At 47.1% G+C, this 19,980-nt stretch overlaps 1 protein-coding gene across 2 annotated transcripts in view; it reads left to right on the forward strand.

Moving 5' to 3' along the window:
* Positions 1-19,980, forward strand: part of SPEF2 (sperm flagellar 2) — a 736,330-nt gene that overhangs the window by 370,421 nt on the left and 345,929 nt on the right. The gene's annotated exons all lie outside the window — the stretch shown is intronic.

Genomic DNA, 19,980 nt, shown 5'->3' on the forward strand with positions numbered 1-19,980 from the left:
ATTTGTGGCCCGGAGTCCGGCTCCGCATCGGTCTCGGTCAAGAGGAAGGTCCTGAGAACGCTCACAGAGCCATCACAACTCGTCGTCGTTCCATTCAAAGTTGTCTGGACAGTCGGGTAAACACAAGAAGAAGTCGAAGAAGCTCAAGCGCTCTTCGACTTCACCCCATCAGTCAGACGACATGATGCGGGACTAGGAGCATCGTCTCTCTAGGCCTCTGTCTTCGGAGCCTAATTCTGGGTCGGTTCCGTGCCTCCTCGAGTTTCCTTGAGCTGCAGCCACCCCTACCAAATTGAAGGAATTTTACAAGGCCATGCGCCTCATCTTTGGGTAGTCTGCCCATGTTGGAACACCTTTGAGCCTTGCAGGATCAGCAGGAGCCCCTTCAGGTTCCGCACCAGCGGCTTTGGCCTCAGCTCTGGGGGTCATCCAGGGATCCACTTCCGGATCTGAACCAGTGCCGTTCGACCCATTGTGCCCTTCCCCGAGAACGGTTCCGGCATCAACTTTCCTGATGCCACCCAGGCCCACGGCCAGCGTGGCCCCCCCCATACCCATTGCTAACTCTCACATGGAGCTGAAGCGGTGTTGCTCAACCCTGATTCCGACTTCGGAAGGGACCTTGCTTCCTAGGTCAGATCCTGACCCTTATTCTTATGGGTACGGGTTCGGTGAGAATATAGAGAGGTCGCTGGACCCTTAAGAATACCAGCTTGAAGATCCTATGGACTGGGCTCAGGAACTGGGTGAAGCCAGAGGTCTGGGTACCACCCCTGATCCTGGTATGCTTTCTCCCTCTACCATGGCTACAGAATAGGGGGCATCCTATTCTGTGGTGGTGCGGAGAACGGCCGAGGCCTTGGGCCTCAAGCTGCCTTTGGTGGCTGTCAGGACTAACCTCCTGACTGAGGTGCTGCAGGCTGGGGCTTCAGAACCCCTTTTGCCCTTTAATGAAGCCCTCACAGCTGGGGACCTGGTTCTAAACCCAGCACTGGGGCTCCTGCCAGCAGGACAATAGTCGGCTGCCATAGGCCTACTATAGAGAGCTTGGTCATCCAAGCCCCAACATCCCATGGCACATTCCCTTCCGCTCGTGCGGATAGAAAATCTAAGAGTCTGGCTCACTTTGGGAAGAAGCTGTTCTCTTCATCCAGCCTGGCATTGAGGTCTGTGAACCCACATAACTTTTGGGCCTCTACACCCATAATTTGTGTGACACGGTTGCGTAAGTCCTGCCCCTGGCCCAGAGGAGGCCTGGGCCATTCTCTCCCAAGCTGTTGCTGATGGGAGAGATGCAGCTAAGTTCACGATCAGATGCCGGCTGGATACAACCGACTCTCTAGGCAGATCAGTTGCTTCGACGGTGGCCTTGAAGCACCATGCCTGGGTAAGTACATCTGGCTTTTCTGGGGATGTCCATTCTACTTTGATGGAAATGCCCCTTGATGGCACCTGACTCTTTGGAGACTAAGCATACTCAGAGCTTGAGCGCTTTAGGGAGTCCCAGGTACCAGCCTGGTTTCTTGGCCTTGTGGCTGCCACACACCCACCTCAGTCTGCTTTTCACTCCTTTCGTGGCTATGGAAGGGGTGCCCAGCCACGTCGATTCCCTCCCAGCCGCTGCGCATGCTGCCCAGCCCCTGCGGGGCCAGGGACGTGGGATCCAGCATCAGGGAGCCAGAGATCTAGCCAGGCCCCCCCCGCCACAACCTCTAAACCTTTCTAGTCTGATGCTTACCCAACAGGGACCAGTAGGCATCAGGATTTGCCACCACCTGCCCTGCTGGCACACCATCACATCAGACAGGTGGGTAGTGCAAATAGTCCGAAGGGGTACTGCCTCCCCTTCGAGTCTACCCCTCCATCCATGTCACCATACTACAGTCGGATGACAGAGGATCACCTGGCTCTTCTCTGTGAGGAGGTTGCAGTTCTCTTGGCAAAGGGAGCCATAGAGAAGATCCCTGTGCCAGAAGTTGGTTGTGGTTGTTGTTCCTGCTACTTTCTGGTGCCCAAAAAGGACAAGGGCCTCTGCCCTATCCTAGACCTCCAGTCCCTCAATCTCTTTCTCAGGAAGGAGAAGTTCAAAATGCTCACTCTGGCTCAGGCTCTGCAACACTTTTTGTCTTGAGTGGAGTTCAGGCCTCATTTCCACCTTTCTGCCCAGAGTTTTGAAGAAGATCAGGGATGACCAGGCCCAAGTAATTCTTGTGGCTCTGGACTGGGCACGAAGAGTCATCCCAAGATATTGAGCATGACCATAAATCCTCAGATCAGACTGCCTCTTCGGGAGGAGCTTCTGTCCCAGCAGCGAGGGACGGTTCTCTACCTTAACCTCTCCTGTCTCTACCTTCTTGTGTGGAGATTAAGAGGTGGCAGTTGACATCTTTTGACCTTCCGCCCGAAATCTGTAATGTAACCTTGGCAGCCTGGCGTCCCTCCCCCAAAACGGTAACTGGGATTTTAACTTAGTTCTTACTTTTCAGCTGTGTGCTCCTTTTGAGCCACTTCACAACTGCCCACTTCGCCTGCTTACTCTGTAAACAGCCTTCCTGGTAGCCATCCCCTCTACCCGCAGAGTGAGTGAGCTGTAGGCTCTTTTCTCAAAGCCATCTTTTATCTATACCCATCCTGACAAAGTGGTGCTTCGTATTAGGGCTTCCTTTCTACCTAAAGTTGTCACGCCCTTTCATGTAGGCCAGTGTGTCACTTTGCCTACTTTTTTCACATCCCCACATCCTTCTAAAGAAGAAGAGAGACTCGAACACCTGGCCCCAAAAAGAGCGTTGGCATTCTATCTTTATCGTACTAAAGAGTTCTGGGTGGATAATCAACTCTTTGTGGGTTATGAAAGTGCGAAGAAAGGTTGGGTTGCGCAGAAGTTGGGTTGTTTTCAGCATTAAAGTGTGCTATGCATTGGTTAAAAAGAAACAGGCGGAGGGCTTGCACGCTCACTGTACCAGAGCAACAGCTTCCAGTCCTGGAAATCTGCCAGACTGCAACATGGGCATCCTGGTACACGTTTACCAAATACTACTGCCTGGACAGTCGGGTCCGAAGGAACGGTTACTTTGCCTGTTCAGTCATTCAAGACTTCCTAGTATGATCTTGGTTGGCAGACCCTTCTCCGGGGATGGTATTGCTTGGGTGTCTAGTCTAAGGTAAGGGATCTGCAACTAGAAGTCTCTATCAGATGAACATGTTATGTACCTTTTGCAACAATGTATCTGGTAGAGACATATTCTAGCTGAGGATTCCTTACCGGCCAACGCATTCTCCATACTCTGCAATCTGATTTCTAGGGTCAGGGACTTCCCTTTCTGGGACGTAGTTCTGGCACGCCAGGGTCAGTGTTCTTCAAGCTTTGCGCTTCTGGATTAGAAAGTCGTGAAAAGAAACTGATGTCAACGTGCTGGGCTGACACCTATAAAGGACCTGCAACATTATATCCAGCGCCCACGATGGAATGCAGAGTTGTCCAACGCCACCTAACGACATGCAGAGGTCCTGCTTGAAGAAATATCTCCAGATCCAGACTGAAGCCTGGGGGGAATTCTAAGGTAAGGAATCTGCAACTAGAATATGGGCCTGATTCTAACTTTGGAGGACGGTGTTAAACCGTCCCAAAAGTGGCGGACATACCACCTACCGTATTACGAGTCCATTATATCCTATGGAACTCGTAATACGGTAGGTGGTATATCCGCCACTTTTGGGACGGTTTAACACCGTCCTCCAAAGTTAGAATCAGGCCCTATGTCTCTATCAGACAATTTGGTACCGAAGTAAAGTAACCTGTTCTTCAAGTGGCATCAGAGAGTGGGATCTTGAATAACATGTCCATAAATGAATCTTTGTGTTGCTTTTACCTGTCAATAATTCCAATATGTAGTGTATAATACCATATGATAAGCAAGAAGGCTAAAACTGTTAATTTTTCGGGATGGAGAAGTATAATGGTGAAAGAAAAAATGTGTGTTGTTACCTTATTTTTTATATTATCATATTTAATTATTTGTACATTGAAATTCACAAGTATATCACTCTGTAGCCTTTGATGTAGTGGTATCACATTAAATACAATAATATTATTAAAGAAAGGCAGTTAAAAAAAATTGACGCTGGGCGTGGTTGCTTAATGCATGGTGAAAGAAGGGTAAGGTGCTGAAATGAAAAAGTGTATTGCTGCGGATGATACAGATTAGACTATTTCAGAGTATCTGCCACTAAAGAAGAAAAAGGTATGAAAGGCAGCTTATAATAATGGGTTGATGCATGAAGTTCGTATTACTTAAGGTGGCATCACAGTCTGTCGGCAGGGTAACTTCATTGATCACTGTGGCATGCAGGCAAACTGAGCTTCAGTCAGGGGAAAGACAAGTAAACTTATATAACACGTACAAAAGTGAAAACGTCCTTAAAGTCATTGATTTTCCTTAATAAATGGAGTAGATTGAGGACAATTTTAAATTCCGAGATATTCTTACTCGATCATGATTTTTCGGTCCTTCCTGCCCCTTGCTTACCATTTGTGGGCTACATTCTCTCTCTCATTTGCTGCCTTCTAATTGAGCAGTGCTAGCTGGCTTCACTTCTACTTCTTTCGGCTAGAGCACAGACCAAGGACTGATTGCTTCATCTCGATTAGGGTCCTTCCACTGCTGGTGCTGTGATTGAGGTACTGTTTTTCTTCCTTCTTTCCCTCCCACACCCGTCTGTGTGTCTTTTTCCCCTACCAGCCCTGGCCTGCGTTGCTTCAAGGGAAAAGAAAGCGCTGGCCGCTTCATAGTGCTTTTTAATTTATACTGTGATTTATAGGTCACAACCATGCAACTCTTGAGGTCTTTTAGGGACCACATATACCAAGGCCCTTCCGTAAAAGAATATACTTATAGTTAAGGGCCTACCAGTGAACAACTGCATGGCAGGGCACCAGATGGCTTTATGTGAAGGGGTAGTAATGGTGAAGATAGCCGCAATTCCAGGGGAGTAATCACAGTAATGGAAATTGTACAATAAAATATGGTGCAGGTGGTCAAGGTGCCTTACTACCCATAGGCACAGACAATGTGTAAGGCTATACATAAATAATATTGCGCAAAACAGACCACAGCACACAGTGCAACCAGCAGTATGATGTAGGTAATAGGATCTGCAGTGCGTGAGTTCCGTTAAACAGAAGAAGAAGGAGGCACGTAGGTATTCACATGTTCTTAGAAGAAAGTCTCTTTATTTGAAAGCGCAGTTAGATTCACTGAGAGAGAACATCCATCCAAACACAGCCAACACGTGTTTCGTCACGCAGGTGACTTTTTCAAGGCTGCAGGAAAACATATATATATACTCATACTTTATTTTGTTCTTAGCTGAACAGCATAAAGATAGAATCGCCAAATAGGAGATCAGAAAAAAGTCTAGGTCCCCAAATACAGAACCTAAGGTGAATGAAGAGCTCCGTCTAAAAGAACAGCTAAATAAAGAAAACGTGGACATGGCAAATCAAAAAGGCCTATAAAAGGCTGATAAATAATATGAAATCAAATATATGTACACACTAAAAACCGTTATTAACTACAACCACAATAAAAGAGAGAAAAAGGCCCATATTTGTTATACGGTATCAGGATGAAGAATTATACATATATAACAGAATGTACCTATACATATCATGATAAACAACCAATCCACTAATCCTCATACAGGTGAGTAACCAGTTCTTCTCCAGAGTTCAAACCTTTAGGTATCTTAGTTTCCAAATCCAAAATATATCTTGATTCCTTTTTACATAATATTTGTTCTCTGTTGCCACCTCTGTGGTATTGTGGCACATGTTCAATAGCAAAAAAAAGACAATAAAGAGCAATCAGAATTGTGTTGTTGCTCAAAATGTCTAGCTACTGGATAATGAGTGTCTTTAGATGTAATGGCTCGCATATGTTCCAGGACACGCTTCTTTGCACTATGTTTTGTACTCCCCACATAACATCTTTGACAGGGAAATTCAAGTATATAAATAGTAAAAGGAGTACTGCAGGTCAAAAATTGAAAAATCTGCTGCATGTTTCCTGGTTTACAGATAGAATATTCTTTCCGCATACTGCTATTGCGGCAAGCCTTACAATGACAACAGGGAAAAAAATCCCTGTAAATTATGTTCTCTGATTTGGGGAATAGTAGTGATATCATTCGATCTCAAGATATCACAAAAACTCCGTCCTCTCCCGTATGTAATTTTAGGTCTGTTTTGAATTGAGTTCCCAATAATGGGATCACTTCTCAAAATATTCCAATTTTTAGAAATAATTTTGTTAATATGAGGAGTATTCTCATTGTATGTTAAAATCAATCTAATACTGTCACTAACATCATCCTTTTTCTTGGATGTATTATATATATATATGTTTGTGTGCCTTTTGGAGCCTAACGTCAGGCTATAATGTATGAAATACATTTTTCATGGAAATATCATGCATATAATACTATTAGCTCAATTTGTTTCCTTAATTCTTTTTAAAGGGCAAAAGTAACTAGCATTGGCAAAGCCAATAGCTCTTGCCTATACATGAGGTATTGGCTTTGGCAATGTGTTTTGCCATGTAGTACAGCAGTGTGGCTGCTTTTCAGCATGGCTAAAAGTTAGTGAGGTTGAGTATCAGATTGGAGGTGGGAAGTACAGTGCTCTAGAGTGGAGTAGGGGAATAGAGTGTCATAGAGATGAGTAGAGGGCAGTGGGGTTCAGTGGTTCAGTTGCAGAGAGTGTTGAAGAGTGGGTTGGTGTGATGTGAAATAGGATGGAGTGGCTTGGAGTGGATTGAGGTACTGGGGTAGACTGGATTGGGGTAGAGTGAGGTGGATTGAGTGGAATGCAGTGGATTTTGTTAGGTGGATTGGATTGGAGTGGGGTGGGTTTAAATGGGGTGATGTGGATTGGACTGGGGTGGATTTTAGTGGGGTTTATTAGATTCAGGTGGGTGGTTTGGATTGGAGTGATAGGGCTGGGTGGGGTGGATTGACTGAGTGGGCTGGATTGGATTCACAGGAATGGAGTGGATGGATCGAAATGGACTGGGTGGATTGGAGTGGGGTAAGGTGGAGTGTGGTGGGCTGGATGGACTGGATCGGATTGGATTGGAGTGGGCTTAACTGGGATGAGATGGGTTGGATTGGATTGGATTGGATTGGATTTGATTGGAGTGGGGTGAGGTGGAGTGGGTTGGAGTGGACTGGAGTGGGGTGGGGTGGATTAGATTGGAGTGGGGTGAATTGAAACTGGGTGGGTGGATTGGATTGGGCCATGATGGGCTGCAGTTGTTAGAGTTTTGTGGGGTGGATTAGGGTGGAGTGGGATGGAGTGGATTGAGTGTGGTGGATTGAATTGGGGTGGACTGGAGTGGGGTGGGGTGGGGTGGATTGGGCTGGACTGGAGTGGATTGTGATCGATTGGACTGGAGTGGGGTGGATTGGACTGGAGTGGGGCAGGTTGGCTTGGTGTAGGGTAGACTGATTGCTGTGGGGTGGACTGAATTGGAGTGGAGTGGGTGGATTAAAATGGTTTGGAGTGGGGTGGATTGGACAGGAGTAGGGTGGATTCATGTGGACTGGATTGGACTGCAGTGGGTGTATTGGAGTGGGGTGGGGTGGACTGGGGTAGTGTGGGTGGATTGGAGTGGAGTGAGGTGGGTTTGGATAGCAGTGGACTTGATTGGAGTGGGTGGATTGGTTTGGACTGGAGTGGGTTGTTTGGTTTTGGCATGGGGAACGTTGGAGTGGGGCAGGTGGTTTTGAATTAAAGTGGGGCAGGTTGTTTTGCATTGAGGTGGGGCAGATTGGAGTGGGGTAGATTGTTTTGGATTGGAGTGAGGCAGATTGTTTTTGAATGGAGTGAGGTAGATTTGAGTGGTGCAGATTGTTTCGGATTGGAGTGGGGCAGACTGGAATGGGGAATATTGGATTGGGGCAGATTGTATTAGGGTGGGGTGGAGTGGAGTGGAGTTGGATGGATTGAGTTGGTGTGGGGTGGAATGGATAGTTGTGTAGTGGATTGGAGGCGATTTGGAGTGAAGCAGATTGTTTTGGATTGAAGTGGGGCAGGTTGTTTTGGATTGGAGGGCAGCAGTTTGCAGCAGGCCAATTATTTTGGATTGGACTGGGGCAGATTGTGTTGGACTGGAGTGGAGCAGATTGGAATGCAGTAGATGGGAGTGGGGCATATTGTTTTGGATTGGAGTGGAGCCTATTGTTTTGGATTGAAATATGGCAGATTGGAGTAGGGCAGATTGTTTTGGATTGGAGTGGGGCAGATTGTTTTGGATTTGAGTGTGGCAAATTGGAGTGGAGCAGATTAGATAGGGGTGGTTTGGGAGGATTGGAGTGGGGTGGGTTGGAGTGGATTGGATTGGAGTGGGGTGGATTTGTGTGGGGTGGGGTGAGGTTAGGTGGGGTGGATTGGGGTGTACTGCATGGTTATGTGTTAGAGCATCATTTCAGAAATTACACATAATAAACAAACAATGTAGCTTTGCAATATTTAGAACAAGATAATCATCATCTTTTAAGAAGAGTGTCCACAAGCAAAAAGAAAAGAAAACATGAGTGCAGTGAGAAAACACGACTTGGCAAAATAAAGCTACAAAAAATTTAACTATGCCATTATGTTTGTCCTACTGGGCACATTTTGCCATTCACAATCCTTCTGTTTCCAGGGCACTAGAAGTTAAAAAAAAAAAAAAAACAGTACTTCTGTCACATCGGGAGCAGCGGGTGGGCTCTGTTTAAATTGAATCAATCAGTGCTTGGTCCCTGTTTTACACGAGGAACAGAAATTATGATTGGCCTACAGTGACGAATTATGAGGGTGTAAAGAAAAGTGCCACTCGAGCCAACAAATTTTAAGCAACAGGCGGGCTCCAATTCCTCTACACAACAGAGTTGTGCAAGCAAGATGCATGCCCTAGCTAAAGTTGAAATAAGACACTGCACCCCTAAGGTATCTAGAAAATCCCCTCTCCGATAATGCCCTTACTAGCAGTTTCTGCAGCTCTTTTTTTCAGACTTCTTTGAAAGAATCCCTAACCTTTTCAGATTTTTGTGGAAGAAAAAGCCCTTTTTTAATCTAACTTGATTTCAGTTTACATTTTTTAACAGCAGCAGTTTTTTCTGATTGAGGGAGTCGTGGGTTCCAGGTAGGTGTCTTTCAGTCCTGGGGAAACCATTCTTCCCAATACTAAGGCTCTCATGTCAGCACAGTTTTTAATGGTGTTCCGACTCCCACTGTAGGTGGGTACCTAAATTTCCCATATGGGAAGGATACACAGCATTGCCTTCAGGTGAGAGGGACAAGCCACTATTCACCTTAGGTAATGGGACTGCAATATCTCAAAACCAGGCATATTTTCATGCTCTGATATCCCCACCCCAGCTCTCAGTCTAAGGTGCAGTCACAGGAGGACTCAGCTTCTATCAGTAAAGACACACTTGTACCCTTCTCCTTTAAATCCGAGCTGCAAAGCACCCTCCCATACCATAGAGGGCCCACCCATATAACAGAAGTTTCTCTAAGGCCCATATGGGCAGCACATGGCTCCCCTCAGTTTGGGAACATTTTCATGCCTTTAGGCTATCTGTTAATCAACAAAGTTACCCTCAAGATGGAAGATAACATTATCAGTCTTCAAACAAAATTCTTCTACTCTCACCTTTACCATTTCTAGGACCACATTCTGAAAAGGTTACTACTGCTCACGTCTGTACCCTGAGAGCGGTCACATGCATGGCAGTCCAGGACGTCTGAGGTTGATATGCAGCCACAAGCTACAGGGGGCTATGCCTTTATTCCTGTGAATACTAGGGGTATCCCATAATTTTATTTGGCTGCTGATTCAATAACGTACTGTGTTGGCATATGAGATTATAAAGATGAGTGCACAGTACACTCTTTTTTAATAAGTACTGTTGTCATTTTCTTTAAATACTGTGATGTTATATGAGAAGGCACACACATGTTTGGACCTAAAAAACTTGACATTTTATTGGTATATATAATTGAAAATAAAATGATTTAAAAAGGATAGTGTAGCTCTGTTTTAAACTTTCTGGACTCTAAAAGCCTTTTTAGCTTTGCCTTCATATGATATCTTAAGGACAGCCTTGACTTGGTTATGTTCATTTGTTTTGGGAAGAGCAGTGGTGTTCTCTCTACCACCTTTTAAATCAGCAATGTTTCCCATACCTTTTAGGTTGTCTCAGGGCTCAACCCTGTCCCTCATTTTGTTAAATGTGCATTTCCACCCTCTATGAAGATCAATAATTTCAAAATGTTAGCCTTATGCTGGCAACACACAGATCATTATTCAACTTCACCAATATTAATTAACAAGTAATTGTTTCTCAAACTGACTCCCTGCCATCTACTCCTGGATTGTCAAAACCTTCCTCTCACAGCAGTTTTGGCTTAAGTCACTGGGTTTCCCTCCAACTCCTTCTGAGAAAGGTAGACCCTTGGGATTTATATTAGACAACGTTTTTTTGTATGTCCTGGCAGATTAATGTAGTTGTCTCCTTTCGTTTTCCTCAAGTGCGCCTGCTGAACAAAATATTTCTCCCTCATACTCTCTAATCAGACAGTCTTGAAAGGATGGTTGTGCCCTTTTGGTTATGGGCCTCATTCACTGGACCTCGAACCTTCCTAGTCTTAGAGAAGACCTTGAAAACCTTCCTTTTGTGCTGACCTTTGGTTCTCCTGTCCTCGGTTAGTCCAGTCACATATCTAAGAAGCCTTCAGGTGTCACTTCTGTCGTAAAATTACACTAAATTGATGTGTAAGTATAACTACTGGTCTCTTCTTTAATCTTTCTTTCCTTAAACAACTACCCTCTCTTGATGATGGCCTATTATTCATAATTTTACCCCACTGTATTTTCTTAAAACTGTATAATTTTAACCATAATGTAATTCTTTCTTATTCACTCTCTACTAAGCCGCCCATAATGCCTTTTCACTCCTGGCTTTTCCACAAGTCTTGTCTTCCTTTATTTTTTCTGAATAATGCTCCTAAACGTTGCATTGCAGATCTGCGACAAATTGTGTCCTACCAAGAGCTTTTTTAAGTGAATTTCCCAATTGCAAGGTAGTTTTGCATTGGTGCCATGCTGTTTTAGCTTGATGGTAACCAGTCGGTGCAAAATGTTTTTTTGTGCTTTTGGGCTGGCCTTCTTATACAGCTAAAATTCCTTACAACAATCAGAATTCAGACAAAGTTTACACCCCACAGCATGAGGTAATCAATGTGATTACAATCTTAAAAAAATGTTAAACTATATTCTGCTAGTCCGAAATCTTGTCCGAAGAAAGATTTAACTTGGTCTTTATCGATAGGAACTGGGGACATCTTTACTTCAATTAAGTTGCATAGTGTTTTAATCCCATATTTAGACAACTTGGGTCGTAGATAAGTGACAGACCATCACAACAATTTGACATTTACTGCTTTTGATGAAGAGACCCACTTTCTTCAATTTTCCTGACATAACTCTCAGATATAAAGCATGGCTCTGCTCTGATTTCCAATAAACTAGAATGCCATCTTGGAAGCTGAACACATTTGGGAGAGCTTCTATAATATGCTTCATGATATGCTTTACTGCAGGGACAGGAAAATGAATCTGAGTGGCATCCTGCAGAATCTGTATGTTCCAAATTGGGTTATGAAGGCATTATGGGGCTCATTATGACCCCGGTGGTCGGTGTTAATGTTGCTGTGGTACTGTCAACAGGCTGGCGGTATATAAGGCCACATTATGACATTGTACCACAATGACCGCCATGGTGGTAGCAGCCACCGGGCTGGAGACAACAATCTCCAACCCGGCGGCCGCTACTGTACCGGCGGCGGCATTATGACCCTGCCTACCGCCATGGTTTTTGTGACGTTGGTAACGGTAGGACCTTCCCTGTCACTGGTAGGAGGTCCACCCACCCCAACTAACACTCCCCAGACAACCCCCACCCCTCCTCCATCCACACTCCCCCTCCTTCTAATCCTCCCCTGATACACGCACACTCGCAGGCACACACCACGCATTCACACACTCACTCACACAGGTATACACGCATTCATACACGCATGCATCCATTCATTCATGCACACATCCGTACACATACAAACTTACACACAGACACGCATTCACATTTGCATTCATACATGCATTCTCACACGCACACACATATGCAAGCAACACTACACACTCATTCGCATGCACGCACACACTCACACATTCATGCATACACACCCCTCCCCTGTTGGAAACCCGACTTACCTGAATCCAGGGGATCTTCTGGCAGGGGACGGGACGGAAATTATTTGACATAATAGGGCAGGCAGCGGTCTACTGGTGTGGCGCTGCTGGTGGTATCAGCGGCACTTTAATACCTTCCGCCAGCATGGCCACAGCTGGATTTCCGCCCTTCTTATGGCGGAAATCCGGCTGTGGTCATAATATGGCAGACAGACTTTAACTGCAGTGACGGTCTTTTGGCGGTCAACAGCACGGGGACAAAGAAGGTGCAAATGGAGGCCCATGAAGCATGACACAAAGGGATCGCAGATCACCGGAGAACCACTCAGGAAGCTGTGCCTCGCAGGATAGAGTTCTGGGGACTCCTGGTCTTACCCCTTTTCCAGTAAGTGACCCCGCTCAAATAAAATAATTTTACGAGGCCATGCATCTCGTTTTTAAGCGGGCTGCACCCTCGGGTGGGTCTTGGGGCACCGCGGGGTCAGCAGGGGCCCCTTTGGGTTCGCCGTCAGAGGCTTCGGTCTCAGCGCCGTTGGGGACGCCAGGATCTGATATAGAATCCGTCATCGACGCTTCCTCCACCACCGGCGCACACCGGTGATAGCCCCATCCTCATTGCGGATGATCCGGAGCGACGTCGTACGATGCCGACTCCGACTTTGACGTTGCTGATTCAGTCCAGATCATTGTCTGAGCATTATTCAGAACAGCCAGGCACAGGAGAGGAATGGGAGGGGTTTGAGGACCCTTTAGAATATGATCTAGAACAGGAGTGGTATGAGGATCTATGGGAGACCAGTGGACTGGAAACATCTCCAGATACTGGTATGCTCTCTCCTTCTAATGTGGCTACGGAGGAGAGAGCTTGTTATGCAATGGTGGTGCGTAGGACAGCTGAGGTCTTGGACCTAGCCTTGCCTATGGTGCAAGTCAGGACAAATCTCCTAACAGAGGTGCCTTAATCGGGGGTGACAACATCAGCGCCGATGTTGCCCTTCAATGAGGCCCTCACAGATGTCCTTCTGGGTACATGGTCCAAACCCAGCACGGGGCTCCTGTGAATAGGACAGTCGGCCGCTGCCATAGACCTGCTCCGAGCGACCCTAGTTTCCTGACCCAACACCCCACCCCGGAGAGCTTGGTGGTCCAAGCCTCTACTTCCAGTGGTGCCTTCCCTTCCGCACCCCCGGATAGGGAATATAAGACGCTGGATCAGCTTGGAAGGAAAATGTTTTCTTCCTCCACCCTGGCATTCAGGTCAGTAAACACCTCTTCCCTATTGGGCCATTTTTCCCATACTTTATGGGATAGGTTGCACAGGTGCTGAGGTAGGTCCCGGAGGGTGTACGGGACTCTCTCACCCAGGCTTTCAAGGATGGGAGAGATGCAGCCAAATTTACCACCAGGTGTGGATTGGACACAACCGACTCGCTGGGCAGAGCGATTGCATCATCAGTGGCCCTACGTCACCACACCTGGCTAGTTTCAACCGGCTTTTCAGGGGATGTCCAGTCAGGTTTGATGGACATGCCTTTTGATGTCTCTCACCTTTTTGGTGAGAAGACAGACTCCGCGCTTGAGAGGTTCAAGGATTCTCGCACTACAGCCAGATCCTTGGGCCTTTCAGCGCCATCACGACAGCAGTCTGTCTTTCGCCCCTTTCGAGGCTTTGGAAGGGGCATGGTACCACGCCAGCCACATTTTAGCCACCGCCCTCAGGCTTCACAACATCCCGGATGAGGACATGGTCGTGGTACCATCAGACCCAGAGGATCTGGCCAGAGGTCGGCCACCACACGGCCCCAAACCACTGCGCCCAAGCCCTCCTAGTGTGGTTCTGCAGGACCACGTCTGTCCAGTTGGAGGGAGGATTCCGTTTCATCTCCCTCACTGGCTTTCCATCACAACAGACAAGTGGGTTCTGCAGATCAAACGAAAGGGCTGTTCCCTCACCTTCCAGCCTTTCCCTCCCTCTTTCACTCCGACAAAAGAATGGCTAATGGAGGATCATTTGTTTTTTTCTCCACGAGGAAGTTGCGGCTTTCTTGGCCAAGGTAGCCATAGAAAGGATCCCGATGTCAGAAGTAGGCAGTGGTTGTTATTCCCGCTACTTTCTGATACCCAAAAAGAACAAGGGCCTTCACCCTATCCTGGATTTAAGGGACGTCAATCTCTTCCTCAAGAAGGAGAAATTCAAAATGCTTACTCTTGCTCAGGTCTTTTTTTCCCTAGATCAAGGAGACTGGCTGGTAGTGTTGGAATTGTAGGCTGCGTATTTTCATATCCCCATCCTGCCAGCCCACAGGCATTACCTACGGTTCAAGGTGGGCCACGAGCACTTTCAGTTTACCGTGCTCCCTTTCGGTCTCACCAGTGCCCCTCGGGTGTTCACAAAAGTGATGGTGGTGGCAGCACATTTGCGCAGGTCAGGGATTTCAGTTTTCCCCTACCTCAACAATTGGCTGTTGAAGGCTCCCACGCCCCAGGCTCTCGTCACCCATCTCCAGACGATAGCGAACTTCCTGCACTCGCTGGGGTTCACTATTAATGTTTCGAAGTCACACCTGACTCCCTCTCAGAAGCTCACTTTTATCGGAGCTGTCCTGGACACAATGCAGTATTGGTCCTATCCTCCCGAGCCCAGGATATTCAGGTTATGATACCAATGTTTTGGTCTCTCTCCTGGATTTCGGTGAGACTCTGAGGCTGCTGGGACTCATGGCTTCCTGCATCCTATTGGTCAAGCATGCCAGATGGCATATGAGGGCTCTGCAGTAGGACCTGAAGTTCCAATGGGACTTTGGAGGTGGTGCAAGGACTCTTTCAGCAGCAGGGAGAGCCTTGGTTAGATCTGTTCGCCTCCGTAGAGAATGCGCAATGTCAGCAGTTTTGCGTGTTGTAGTTTCCAAGGCGGCTATCGCTAGGCAACGCTTTTCGTTGCGAGTGGAGTTCAGGCCTTCTGTACACCTTTCCCCCCATACCACTTCTGCCCAGATTTCTTAAGAAAATCAAGAACGACCGGGCCCAAGTAATGCTTGTGGCTCTGTATTGGGCACGGAGAGTCTGGTATCCAGAGCTTCTCAAAATGAGCATCAGTCCTCCAATAAGGTTGTCTCTTGGGGAGAATCTTCTGTCACAGCAGCAGGGGAAGGTCCTTCACCCGAACCTGTCAGCTTTGCAGCTTCATGTGTGAAGGTTGAGCGGCGATAGTTGATGGTTTATGACCTCCCTTCCGAAGTATGTGATGTCATTCTGGAAGCCAGGCGTGCCTCTACTAAGTCGATTTACGCCTGCTGATGGGAACATTTTGTTTCATATTGTATAGAGAGGTCTATTGATCCTCTTTCTTCTTCTCGTTCTAATATCCTTTTGTTTATTCTATCTCTTGCCCAACAGGGTTCCTCCTTAGGGACCCCTAAGGGCTATCTTGCTGCCTTATCGGCTTTTCTACGCTTGCCCGATCAACCATCTTTGTTTAAGTCTCCCATAGTGCAAAGATTTTTGAAAGGGCTGGTGCATTTGTTTCCAACTGTGCCTTTTGTCATGCCTCAGTGGGATGTTAATTGTGTTCTTACCTTCCTAATGTGTGCTCCTTTAGAGCCCTTACATAACTGTCCTCTCCAGCTGCTCAGTATTAAAACAGCCTTTTTGGTGGCAATGACATCTGCCAGGAGAGTGAGGGAGCTGCAGGCTTTATCTTCAAAACCACCGTATCTCACGATATAGCCTGACAAGGTAGTATTAAGAACTCGTGCCTCTTTCCTCCCCAGGGTGGTGACCCCTTTCCATCTGGGTCAAAGTATCACCCTGCCCACCTTCTTTGCACTACCGCATCCCTCTAAGGAAGAGGAGCGTCTCCATCGGCTGGACCCAAAAAGCGTTATCGTTCTACCTTGACCACACAAAAGAGTTCCGGGTGGACGACCAACTCTTTGTGGGGTACGTTGCTACAAAGAAGGGTTGGGCAGTACAGAAACGGTCCATTTCGCGCTGGGTCGTTCTCTGTATAAAGATCTGCTACGCTTTGACCAAGAAGCAGCCTCCAGAGGGCTTGAAGGCTCACTCTACCAGAGGAAAAGCTGCTACCACTGCATTAGTTTGTGGTGTGCCAGTGCTTGACATCTGCCAAGCGGCAACGTGGGCTTCCATGCACACGTATGCGAGACACTACTGCCTGGATAGCCAAGTGAGAAGGGAGGAGCATTTTGCCTGTTCGGTCCTGCAGGACTTCCTGGTATAAAATATATCCTTAAGACCCACCGCCAGGAATTATAGCTTGGGTATCTATTCTAAGGTAAGGAATCTGCAGCTAGAAGTCTCTATCAGATGAACAAGTTACTTACCTTCCGTAACTAATTATCTGGAGAGACTCTATCTAGCTGCAGATTCCTTACACCCACCGAAGCCTCCCTGCTCTGCGGAGATATATATATATATATATATATATATATATATATATATATATATATATATATATATATGTTTCTGCCATTTTTGTCTTTCTTAAAGGCATGTAAAAAAATGTCTTAAAACAATCAAGTGAAAAAGCAAAAATAAATATTGTTAGGTCTCTAATGACTCTGCTTCTGGCGTGGAAAGTTGTGGCAAAAGAACTGACGTACACGCTCCGAGGTGGCATCTATATAGACGACGTGACATCATGGACTGCTCCAACGACGCTGACGACGCCACGTGGAGCCGGACAACGCACGCGGATCCGAGCAATGCCACCCGACGGCGCGTGCAGTGTACTGCTCAGCAGAAAAATTCCCGATTCGAAGCTGACGCCAGGGATTTCTAAGGTAAGGAATCTGAAGCTAGATAGAGTCTCTACCAGATCATTCGTTACCAAAGGTAAGTAACTTGTTCTTTTGTCAGTATGGTTGACTGTGTCACTGGGATCCTGCTAACCCGGCCCCCAGTGCTTATGCTCTCTCTGTTCCCAAAATTGGCATACTGGTCACCCCTTATAAGTCCCTAGTGTATGGTACTTAGGTACCCAGGGCATTGGGTTCCAGGGGATCCCTATGGGGCTGCTGCATTTATTTGGCCACCCATACGGAGCCCATACAAAGGCTTCTACAGGACTGCCATTGCAGCATGTGTGACATGGTGCATGCACCATTTCACAGCCATTTACTCTGCACCAGGTCACTTATAAGTCACCTATATGTCAGACCTTCCAACCTTGAAGGCTGCGTGCAAAGTACCTGTGTGTGAGGGCACCCCTGCACTAGCAGAGGTGCCTCCATGTCATCCAGGACCATATTCCCGGACTTTGTGAGTGAAGGGACGCCATTTTACGCTTGCACTAGACCTAGGTCAACACCTATGTCCAGCTTCACAATGGTAACTTCGAATATGGCCATGTAAGGTATCTAACAACTGGAAATTTTACCCCAATACTGATTCTAGTATTGTTTGTAAAATCCCATGCACTCTGGGGCTCCACAGTGGACCCCCAGTACTGCGATACCAGCCTTCTGAGGTTTTCAAGGCAGCCCCAGCTGCTGCCACCTCACAGACAGGTTTCTGTCCTCCGGTTGTTTGAGCAGCCTCAAGCCCAGGAAGGTAGAACAAATGATTTCCTTTGGGAGAGGGCTGTTACACCCTCTCCCTTCGGAAATAGGTGTTATATGCATGAGGGTGGGGAAATGCTTTAAAGGTGACAGATGGTGCCCTCCTTGCATAATCCAGTACACACCAGTTCAGGGACCCCCAGTCCCTGCTCTGGCACAAAACTGGACAAAGGAAAGCAGAGTGACTACTCCCCTGTCTGTCACCACCCCAGAGGTGGTGCCCAGAGCTCCTCCAGAGTGCCCCTGGGTTTTGCCATCTTGGATTCCAAGATGGTGGGCCCCCTGGGAGCATCTGAGTGGCCAGTGCCTGGAGGTGACATCAGAGCCCTCCCCTGATAGGTGCTTACTTGGTTAGGTGACCAGTCCCCCTTTCAGGGCTATTTAGGGTCTCTCCTCTGGATGTTTCTTCAGATTCAGATTGCAAAACTCCAGCAGGAATCCTCTGGATCCTTTACTTCATCTTCTACTGATGAAACCACAGCTGAACCCTCCAGGAACTTTACAAACTGCAACAAAGAAGCAAAGATGACTTCTGAAACATTGTAACTTCAGCTCCTGCCAGCAACTGCAACAGTTTCCAGGTCGTGCATCCTCCGAGGACTGCCTGTCTTCAGCCTGCCCCAGAAGAACTGATGGAATCTCCCATGGAGTGACAGAAGCACTTCCCTGCTTCAGCAGACACCTCTCTGCAGCAACAACAGGTGGGTTGGATCCCCTCTCCAGACGACTGGCGTGGATCCAGCAACACAGGTGTTGAACTAAAGTGACCCCAACAGGCCCAATGTCCAGCTGTCCAACTTTGGTGGAGTTAAGAGCTTGCCTCCCCACGCAAGACAGTACTCCCTTGAACCTCGTGACTTGCATATGCCAAGGCTTGTGTGCGACCTTCCAAGAAGTTCTTTGTGCAGAGCACAGCTTAGGCCCCCAGCACTCCATCCTGCGACGCACAGCTTCCTGAGTGGCTCTCCGGCGACGTGGGATCCCCTTATGTTGTGCTGCATGGGCCTCTATTTGCACCTTCTTAGTCCCCATGCTGAGGGACTCCTGTGTGCGCTGTCTGGCCTTCTAAGGGCTCTCTGGGTTGCTGAGAGCCCCCTCTGCCGCCCCCTCCTAGGTAGAGGCCACCAGGCCCCTCCTGGTCGGAGCAGCTCCATTTTCAGCTAACTGCTTGCTTTACGTATGCCAAGGCTTGTTGGCGGAATCAAGCAACGCAAACCAGAATGCAATCATCCATCCGGTGTGGGACATCTTCTGCACCCACCAGGAACCCGCATCTGTCTTCTTGAGTGCATAACTGACTTTGTCCTCTCACCGGTGGTTCTTCTTTTGCACCTTCATCCGGGTTAGCAGGGCTTCTGTTCTCCTTGGACTCTTTAGTGCTTCTTGGACTTGGTCCTCTTCTTCCACAGGTCTTTTTATCCAGGAATTGGTGTCTTTCAGGTTCTTCTGTTTCTTGCATAATCTTCTAATACAACTTCTTGTGTGTTTTAGGAAACTTACTGTGATTTACTCCTGTTTTCCTGGGCTCTGGGGTGGGGTCTATTACTTACCTTTGGTGTTTTCTTACACTCCCAGCGCCCCTCTATACACTACACTTGCCTAGGTGGGAAACAGACTTTCGCATTCCACTATTTTTGTATATGGTTTGTGTTCCCTCTAGGCCCATTGCAATCTATTGTAATTTTCATTATTTGCACTGTTACTAACTGTTTACTTACCTGTTTTTGGATTCTAGTGTGTATATACTGTGTATATTACTTACCTCCTAAGGGAGTATAGGGCCAGATGTAGGTATATTCCAATTTGCGACTTGCAAATTGTAAGTCAGAGCGACTCGCAATTTGCGAGTCACAAATTGGAATGTAGGATTCGCAAGGGAGTCGCAAAGGCCCACCTCATTAATATTAATGAGGTGGGTCGCAATTTGCGACCCCCTTGGCACTCGTGGCACTCACAGGGTTGGTGGCCTGCTGCAGACAGCAGACCACCATGTCTGTGACTGCTTTTAAATAAAGCAGTTCTTTTTTTTTTTGTAATGCAGCCCGTTTTCCTTAAAGGAAAACCAGATGCATTACAAAACTAAAAATGAAATGTTTTCGTTTCATTTT

This window comes from Pleurodeles waltl, chromosome 1_1 (genome assembly GCF_031143425.1).
Source record: "Pleurodeles waltl isolate 20211129_DDA chromosome 1_1, aPleWal1.hap1.20221129, whole genome shotgun sequence".
NCBI lineage: Eukaryota > Metazoa > Chordata > Amphibia > Caudata > Salamandridae > Pleurodeles > Pleurodeles waltl.